Raw genomic sequence first — 9,913 nt, 5'->3', positions numbered from 1 at the left:
CTAAAATATCCCCACTGCCAATAGAAAGTCCATCTATAATAGAATTCTAGGGGGAGTGTCATTACCAACCATTAGGCCTAATTTAAAGTGAATAACCACAATAATTATAAAGCAAGTGGGCCCACTAATTAATCGATTTGGGTGCATTTATCCAAAATAATTTTATCCTTTTAAGAGTGCCATTATCAATATGCTTTAATGATTTACTTAGGGTGCCGTTATCATTTAATAAAAGAAACAAAAAAAAATAGTGGTCGTTACACGCTTACTATTACCGGGTAAATGTAATTTTCCTTTTAGCGGCGTTCTTGAACGCGCCGGTGAAACCCTTTTTGTGTTCTAGTGTATAAAGGGGCTATATGTGGCTCTGCCCTTGGGGACACACCTCTATCTCATTTAAGCATTTCATCGAACATATTAATTCGAAAAATAGATTGAATAATTAAGGCAACAAATAATGACAGATAAGAAAAAAAAATATTTTTGAATGCCAAATTCAAGAACTGGTAAGTATCTGTTAGGTACCTTACCAATAGGCCAGAGGCTCCAGAGCTAATGGAACACATTAAGCAAGGCCCTTTAAACCTGTCATGTACCATGCCAGGCTGGGTTCCACCTATCCCCATACCTAGGCGGGCCCCCACTCAAGATCGTAACAGGATCTTCGTCACTGGAACGAGAACTTTCCTCTCCTACAAATGTAAATGCCTCGGAATGATCCATTATCCCCAAACTGAAGGCAAAGTTCATCACCAAGTACTCAAACTTCGGCCTCATATTATACTCCATGTTGTAGCCGAAAATCCACGGCAGAGAGCGGTTGGTTTTATAAATTATATCGGTTCGCCTATAATTATTTGTTTTTATCAATTATATCAACTGTCAAAAGTTCAATTTCATACGATTCTATCTCAATTTATCAACCCACATTTTAAGGGATTTGATAGGGTCCATTGCCTAAGGCATTTCGCGGAAAGTCTGTTCATGAGAGCAGCCACCTCATGAATCATGACAAAATCTGTTGAAACTCACAAAAATTGACAAAATATATTGAAAAGTGAGCCTATGTGGCTGCTCTCTCATGTAACAGACGTTCCATGAAATGCCTTATGCGATGGACCCTAGCAAATCCCACATTTTAATATGTAATAATTCTGATTTTAATATGTAACAATTCTGATAGTAATATCAGATTTATCTCTGAAAATTTTCTTTTTACATAGAATAAAAAATTAAAATAGCAATGTATTATTTCCTAACTAAAATCTTCTTTCGTCTTCCATATTGGTCGAAGAGAGTTATGAGAACTACAAAGTGCTCACCAAGTTTCACCTGGTCCCACCCCAACTTTTAACTGTAGGGGTGGCAACCGGACAGGGTGGGGCTGGATGTTGCCTTCCCCATCCTCGTCCCCGTGCCGTCCCCACTTTGGGGATGGTGGAGAATCCCCGTTCCAACCCGCGGGGAAAATCTAATCCTTGTCCCCACCTCGCAAACTACAGGAAAAAATTCCCTACCCCCATCTCAGCCCTACAATAATAACAATTTCTACTTTTTTTTTTACACACAACAAATAGGGGTTTACATTTCAATAAGCTTTCTTCTTCTCAGACAAAGGAACAAAGGAAAACAGAGGGAACAAAAAAAGAATGACACTGTAGAAAAAAAAAACAAGCTTAGAAACTGGGAGTAGAAGGAGAAAATGATAAGAACACAAAATAGAAAAAAAGATAAAGAAAAAAGAGTACCGAAAAAAGATTTGCCTCCAAAATTCAAATCTATGCTTGTTCCTCGGAAAATCCAACATTTCATATGTACTGGAAATCTCTGTATTAAAGTACGCATCCTTCACAACTATGCTAATGTTTTTAGTTTCTAGCTATTATCTTTGACATTTTATCTTATGCTTTGATTGGTTATCATCATTCTACCCTTCTTCAAGTGATTGTATCCTTGAATATGGCTGATTGAGTGACCAAATCTTTGTCATATGTTCTTGTTTTTATTATATCTGTTTCTGTCATGGTTTAATACTGCCGGAGAATCAAAAACCGGTTTTTATAGAATATTAGAATCTAATGGCATTTTCCTAGTGATCATTGGTCTGTCTGAAAAATGGGAAATGCAATAGTGTCATATCATAAGAAAGAGATGTTGATGTGAATCAATATAGTCTCCCTTTTCTTTACAGGAACTTTGCTTGCATCCTCTAATTGAAACCCCCTTTGGTCCACATTCTTCAAAGAACACGGATTTTATCTACCTAATATTGAAAGCAAATTTCCGTAATCTATGTTTCAGCTTCAAGTCCTATTTTGGGGGTTATGACGGAAATGAACCCATTAGCCCAATGTTGTGCACTTTGGTTATTAACAAGGCCAAAGGCTAACCTTATTAGAGTTTTGACTACCTAAGCTTATTTAGCTAGCTTGATATGTTCCTTGAATTTAGAAAAAAATTTATTGTTGAGTTTCTTTTTGTAGAAGATTTTCTTATTTGGAAATAGGTAGGCCTGATTTTCTTCAAAGACCTTTCTCCTTTATTGAGATTCCTTACACATCGTTGTCTATAATGTCCACTCCCTAGGGCTTTATTCTCTCTTAGGCTCTGTTCACTTGTTTTTCCGGGAAAGGAAAAGAAAATGTTTCTCGGGAATCTGGCGGGGCATTAGGAAAAGAAATCCAGGGAATCTGTGCAGAAAAAGGTTTCCTTGGACTGTTTCTGGACTGTTCACCTGCGCAGGAAAAGGTTTCCAGGAAAACTGCTTGCCCTTCTTTTTGCACTAGTTTCCCAGGGAAACGAAATCCGTGTGTTTTTTGTCAAAATGAAATCCCTAAAGGGAGAGAAAATGGGATTTTTCATGTCATGTTTTGACTTATTGCAGAAATTCCACATGTGTAATTCTATTTTCACTGGAAAGCAAGTGAACACCAGAATTCTGTCTTGTCAAGGAAAAAAGAGGCTGTTTTCCAGAGATATATCACTTCCCTAATATAATACTTCATAACATTGAGGTTTTTAATGACTGTGTGATTGGTTCATCCAAGACCATTCCTATGCTATGATTATTGGATACTTTTATCGGCTCAGTGTATTGTTTCTGACACAATCACTCAATGCAGCAATAATGTCGTTATCCGATACCATTTGGTTGTCGAATCAACTATCACACGTAAATGTGTAGGTATCTCGTTGAATTAGCTGTCATGCTTATTGTTTGAATATTTGAGTCTTATTGATGTTATAATCAATATATTAATAATTCCTTTTTCTAAGTTAATTATAGTTGAATTTTTTAATCTCTCACTTGTATATGTTTTGCACGTTATCAAATGAGTTGCGATACGCTTACCCATATCCATGTATTAGACTTCCGAAAATGCTGAGTTGTATCTTGGCTCCTCGTATTCCAATAAGAACTTGTAAATTGCTACCATCCAATCATTCAAAATAAATATATAAATACATTCAAAATAAATATATAAATAATTTCCATTATTGAAATTATTGCAACTTTCACCACTTGTGATTTCTTCTTAACCAAGTTTACCTAGTTTCATGAATCTAACTTGAATGTGCTCATCTGATTGAGACTGTGTTGAGTTTAATCCTTCTAAGGTGATATCCTGTTTGCTCAACTCCACATGGTTTCTTCTACTGTCATGCTTATTGTTTGAATATTTGAGTCTTAATGATGCGATAATCAATATATTAATAATTCTTTTTTCAGTTAAATATAGTTGAATTTTTTAATCTTTCACTTGTATATGTTTTGCACGTTATCAAATTAGTTTTGGAGCATTGGATAGTTAGAGGGAGTTTGAAAGTGGGCAATACATGGGATTCATACTTCCCTTAATGAAATTTTTAGAGAATCCCACTCACACAGTCGCACTAGAGCATTGTTAGAGGTATCCTATCTTCCATGATAGAGAGAAGAAGTAAGGAAGAGAAGAGAAGATGTGGAGAAGAGAATCGTGTGTTCCTCTCCCAACTCAACTCAACAAAGCCTTAGTCCCAAACTAGTTGGGGTCGACCAAATGAATCCTTTAGAAAAATTTCATGAAAAAGGCGAAAAGAATCTACCTGGCTCTAATCCTGGCTCTAGTTGGGTTCTTCTACATTGATCATTTTCTTCGATTCTATCCAATCCAAGGTCATGTTCTCTGTTATGTTCCTAGCTATCAAGTCTTTCCTCACTTTTTCTACCCAAGTTGTTTCCGGTCTGCCCTTACCTCTTTTTGCTCTCTTATCTTCTCCTCAATTGGTACCACCCCCACCTTTTTATGAATGTCTTCATTTTTAATTCTATCTAACCTTGTGTGGCCACACATCCATCTAAGCATTTCCATCTCCGCTACACTCATCGTATGTACATGCTGCTTCTTGGTGGCCTAACATTCTGAGCCGTACAACAAGGCTGGCCTCACAGCTATCTTATAAAACTTTCCCTTCAACTTGGTAGGGATTTTACGGTGGCACAAAACTCCTGAGACAAGCTTCCACTTCAACCAACCTACTCTTATTCTATGGTTAACATCCTCTTTAATCTCTCATTCCTTATGTAGAATTGAACCAAGATAGCGAAAGATATCCCTCTTAGGTACCTCCTGCCCAGTCATACTTACTAGATCCTCTTCCCGCCTCCTTACATTACTAAAGTTGCACTCCATATGCTCTGTCTTAGTCCTACTCAGTTTAAAACCCTTTGGATTCCAAAATAGTTCTCCATAACTCTAACTTAGCATTTACTCCTTCTTTGGTTTCGTCAATTAATATTATGTCATCTGCAAATAACATACATCACGGTATCTAATCCTGGATACCCTCCGTAAACTCATCCATAACTAGCGTAAAAAGATAAGGGCTTAGAGTTGATCATTAGTGCAGTCCTATTGTAATTGGAAACTCACTAAATGCGCCATCCGTGGTTCTGACACTAGTTATTACTCCATCGTACATATCCTTATTCACATCAACGTATTTAGTAGGAACTTGTTTTCCTTTTAAGGACCCACCACATAACACTCCTGAGAACCCTATCGTACGCTTTCTCCAAATCAATATAAATCATATGAAGGTCCTTTTTATATTCTCTAAATCTCTCCGTTAACTGCCTAATAAAAAAGATAGCTTCCATAGTCGATCATCCAAGCATGAAGCCAAACTGATTGTCTGACATCTTAGTCTCTTTTCGTAGTCTATGCTCAATTACCCTCTCCCAAAGCTTCATGATGTGACTCATTAGCTTAATTTTCCTGTAATTGGTGCAACTCTGAATATCCCCTTTATTCTTATAAATAGGTACTAATGTACTCTTCGTCCACTCATCTGGCATCTTCTTAGTCTTCAAACTATTGTTTAATAATCTAGTTAACCAAACCAAACCCACATCACCCAAGCATCTCCAAGTCTCAATAGGGATATCGTCAGGCCCCCTAGCCTTACCTAATTTCATATTTTCATAGCTACAATTACCTCTGATGTTCGGATCCTACAAACAAACCTCCAGTTTGTATCGTCAAAAGCGTCATCAAGTTCACCCAAATTCGCTACAGTTTCACCATCAAACAACTTTGTAAGCCCAAAGGTTCCCATGGGTTCAATCATTCACCTTACCTTCTTGTTTTGATGATAGCAGACTCAAATTGATTAGCAGTGATGGACTAATGTGTTGCATTCAGATGTTGTGCTCTATACAAGAATTTGATATGTCATAGCGCCATTTCACAACACATAGCTTGTGAATCAAGAAGCAAAGAATGAACCAAGAGCATACACATACATTGAAAGCATCCTCATTTGGAGATGATCAAGTCAAGAAGCTCAAGATAAAGATCCCTCTAGCTACCTAGCAAGTGTCAAGAAGAAGCTTGGAGTTGAACAAGCCATTGGTGACACTTCATGCACCTTCCAACATGCATTGAAGATTGGAGGAGTCACAAGAGTTAAACAAAGTTCAAGAAGTTCACTCTCAAGATGAAGAAATCCGAGGAAGTGCAAAGGAGCCAAGACATTCCAACAAGACTCAATGGTATACACTATTAGAATGTATTTGGAGTCCTCTTGATTTTATGTTTAAATGCACTTTCAAAAGGTTTTCAAAATGGTTTTCATACTTAAATTTTGATATCGTTGGAAAACATACATACACCCAAAAATGTGTTTGAAAACCTAGGACTTAAGCCCAAAGACCAAAGCCCAAAGCCCCTAGATCTTAAAGTTAAAGATGGAATTTTACTCACGGCCGGTCGACCGGGCTATGCCGAGCGACCGCGGGATGTCACCTGGAATTCCAGAGCATCTCGAAAATTATCGGGCCGGTCGACCGGGATAATCTGGGCGACCGCGGATTTGTTTTCTGGAAATCCAGGAAACATCCAGGTTGGTCTTAGAGGGCAACCGCCATGGGTTCGGTCGACCGCGATAGTGTTTTTTAGCCAAATTTTTATTCAAAGAGATTTTCCTCGCCGAGCGACCTTCCTAGGGTCGGTCGACCGCGCCGGTATGAAATTTGAAATTAAAAAATAGAGCCCGCCGTGCTTCGGTCGACTGTCGCGGCCTAGAAATAGAGCCGTTGAAATTAAAAAATAGAGCCCGCCGTGCTTCGGTCGACTGTCGCGGCCTAGAAATAGAGCCGTTGGGGCTTGCACAGGTTGACTTTTTCAACCCTGTATTTTACAGTTTTACCCCCAAACGATCATATTTTCTTGTGAGCTATATATACACTATCAAAACCTTTCTAAATAACCTTTTTGCAAGATCAAATCCTATCTTCTTAAACCCAAACTTTTATATGAAAAGTTAAACCTCTTTGAACTTGAATTTTTACATTCTATCAAGAGGAACTCTATAGGCTTTACATTTGTATCTATTTCTTGGAGAGTTTGTGAGCTTTGAAAGTTCGTAATCAGCCTATTCTAAGAGGCATCGAGAGTTCTTTCATTTTATTTCTTCATTTGTATTTAAGGGTCTCTGATTCAGCCCGTTAATAAAGGAGAATCGATTGTAAGAGGGAGTGTCCCCTCGCAAAGCTTCGAGCAGAAATGGTTTGTTCCTTTTGGAGATTGGAGAAGGTGGTGTATGGTTTGGAGATTCACCATTGAAGAGTCGCATCTTTTAATGGAGTTCCCAAGGAGGCAAAACTTGGAAGAGTGGAGTAGGTCTTGTGATAGACCGAACCACTATAAAATCTCGTGCTCCTTGTGGATGCTTTCTCTTCTCCTCTCCTTGCACTTGTGGTGATTGGTAATCTCTTCCTTTTATGTTTATTGATTAATGAACAAGGGTTAGAGCATAAGAACAAAAGTAATATCTAAATCTTAGTTTTCACCATCTTGCTTATTTGAACAAGGGTTAGATTAATTAGTGCTTAATTAGTAAATTAATTTTTGAATAATCCCTCTAATTAAGCCAAGAATTTTTAAACAGCCAATTCACCCCCCTCTTGCGTTGTCACACCTGTATTTCAAACTTATCGAAGTAACTTCTCCACCACTCTTTAACCTCGTTTTCTTTTACTAACAATCTTTGATTCTCGTCTTTGATGCATTTTATATGAGTCAGGTCCCTTCTCTTCCTTTCTCTCATCTTAGAAAGCTTGTAGACATCTTTTTCACCCTCAATCGAGTGTTCCTCTCCCACACGACAATAATATATATAAGCTTATCTGCACTCGAGGGGAGAAACAGGGTGGGCCCACATTTCTTAGGGGATCCAAATCATTCATTTGATGGGTGTGTGTGTGTCTGTGTGTCAGTGTGATGTGTAGATAAGTTATCTACACACTAGCTTAAAATACAGTGGGGGCCACATTATTTGGGTGATCCAAACCATTCATTTTTAAGGCCCTCTCATAGATAGGGTGTCCACAAAAAATCAGATCCATAGGATCATCCTAACCATTCGAACTGTGGACGCAAAAAATGGACTGATTTGTGAAGGTTTAAAGACATCCATTTTACCTCCACAAATCGTAGGGTTGGGATGATCCTATGGATCTGATTTTTTGTAGACACCCTATCTATGTGAGGGCCTTTAAAATGGATGGCTTGGATCACCCAAACAATGTGGGCTCCCACTGTATTTTAAGCTAGTGTGTAGAGAACTCTCTACACATATGTGTAGGAACCGTTTTCTCATATATATATATATATATATATATATATATATATATATATATATATATATATATATATATATTGAAATGTAGGTGTGACAATCCAAGAGGGGGGGTGAATTGGTCAATTAAAAATTTTGGCTTAATTAAGATAGATTATTAAAGTTAATTTACTAATTGAGCACTAGTTAATCTATCTCTTGTTAAAATAATCGAGATGATGAAAGCTAGGGTTTAGATTAAACTTTATGCTTATATCCTCTAACCCTTGTTCAATAAAACATAAATGCAATTAAAGGGTAGAGATTACTAATCACCAAAATGTGCAAAGAAAATGAGAAGAGCAAGCATCCACAAGGCACAAGATTTATAGTGGTTCGGTCTATCACAAGACCTACTCCACTCTTCCAAGTTTACCTCCTTGGGCGCTCCACTAAAAAATGATGAGATTCTTCAACGGGTGAATCTCCAAGCCGTACACCCAACTCCTCCAACTCCAAAGGGAACAAACCCTTTCTGCACGAAGCCTTGGCGAGGGCACACTCCCTCTTTCAACAGTTCACCTTTGTTAACGGGCCGAATCGGAGACCCTCAAATACAAATGAAGAAATAGAAAAGGAAAAGAACTCTCTTGCCTTTTGGTAGGCGGATTACAAATAATAAAGCTCTCAAACTCCCCAAGGAATAGATACAAGTGTGAAGCCTATGGAGATCATCTTGATAAAATGTGAAAAAACAAGTTCAAAGAGGAACAACCTTTGATTCAAAAGTTTAAGCTCACAAAGATAAGATTTAATCTTGCAAAAATGTTGTTTAGAAAGGTTTTTATGATGTATATATAGCCCATTTGAAAATATGACCGTTTGGGGGTAAAACTGTAATAAACTGGGTTGAAAAAGTCAACCTGCAAAAGCCTCAACGGCTCTTTTGCCAAACCGGGCCACGGCGGTCGCCCGCCCCTATCGAGCAAACCTTTTTAATTTCAAAATTCAAATTGTCGCAGTCGACCGGTCCGATTGCGGTCGACAGGCGAGGGCTACGTCTTTCTTAAAAATTTAAGCGCAAAACCTTTCTGCGGTCGACCGGACCTGGCGGTCGTCCACCCGACACCAATGACGGAATGGTTCTGCTTAAACAGAACCATTTTCGCGGTCTCCCGGCTTACCCCGATCGACCGCCCGCTCTTTTCTCGCAAGTGCTAGATTTCCAGCCTTGCTTTCGCGGTCGCTCGGGAGACCCCCGGTCGACCCACCCTGGTTAAAATTCCATTTTAACTTATAAGTTTCAAGAATTTTGGGCCATGGTCTTTGGGCTTAAGTCCTAGATTTTCAAACACATCTTTGGGTGTGTTAATGGTTTCCAAAGACATAAAAAGTTAGGTATGAAAACCTTTTGAAAGTACATTTTACATCTAAACAAAAGGACTCCAAAATACATTCTAAAAGTAAAATGACCTTGAGTCTTCTTGAAATGGTTGGCTCATTTGCACTTTCTTGGACTTCTTCGGCTTGTGAGTGAACTTCTTGAACTCATTCTAGCTCTTGTGACCTCCTCCAATCTTTAATACATGTTGAATGGTACATGAGGTGTCACCATAGCATGTTCAACTCCAGGCTCCTTCTTGACACTTGCTAGGAACTTGTAGAATCTTCATCTTCGAGCTTCTTCGACTTGATCGTCTCCAGATGAAGATGTCTTCACTGTATGTGCAAGCCCTTGGTTCCTTTGCTTCTTGATCCATAAGTCATGTGTTGAGAAGAGTTGTGTAATGGTGATTATGACATAAAAATCCTG

The sequence above is a fragment of the Tasmannia lanceolata genome, unplaced genomic scaffold (assembly GCF_043159265.1).
Source record: "Tasmannia lanceolata isolate RefF3 unplaced genomic scaffold, GAP_Taslan_0.1 ptg000015l, whole genome shotgun sequence".
Lineage (NCBI taxonomy): Eukaryota > Viridiplantae > Streptophyta > Magnoliopsida > Canellales > Winteraceae > Tasmannia > Tasmannia lanceolata.
This window is presented reverse-complemented; position numbering follows the sequence as displayed.